Raw genomic sequence first — 617 nt, 5'->3', positions numbered from 1 at the left:
AAAATATATTTACCAATATTTTTTGATGAAAATCTGTTTAAAAAATACTTTATTGAAAAATTTTTGTCCTTAAAGAAATTTAGTGATTGGTGACCCGTGCCCTGTAATGATTTAACATTTTTAGGTTACGTCTACTGAAGCAGAAGAGCATACTACAGTATGTACGCGATCTGATTGGTTTTCTTTCGCCGCATTGTGCAACGGGAGGCGATAGTTTATGTATGGGCCTGCGCACAATAGAGGAACAAGAATTAGATATTAAGATTTCAACCTATCAGAAATCGTGTATTCCGATGTAATCAGTTCCTGATAGGTTGAAATCTTAATATCTAATTCCTGTTCCTCTATTGTGCGCAGGCCCTATCTCTTATTTCTATATTATTCCTATCGCTATACTATCGCTATTGCCTGGCATTGTGTTTAGGCCTTTATTGTAGAAGGCCCATTGTTATTTTATTTTGAACATATTTGACAATTTTAGGGAGAAATCTAGGGTTCTTTTGGAGCTCACTTAGGGAGATTTAGGGAGATTCGGAGGCTGTTTTACGGGAAAATCGACGACAGCACCTGGCAGCCACTGTCGGCAGTCGATGGTGTCGACACTTGTGCGTTCTTTT

Source organism: Trachymyrmex cornetzi, unplaced genomic scaffold, assembly GCF_001594075.2.
Source record: "Trachymyrmex cornetzi isolate Tcor2-1 unplaced genomic scaffold, Tcor1.1 scaffold206, whole genome shotgun sequence".
Lineage (NCBI taxonomy): Eukaryota > Metazoa > Arthropoda > Insecta > Hymenoptera > Formicidae > Trachymyrmex > Trachymyrmex cornetzi.
Note: the sequence above shows the minus strand (reverse complement) of the source record.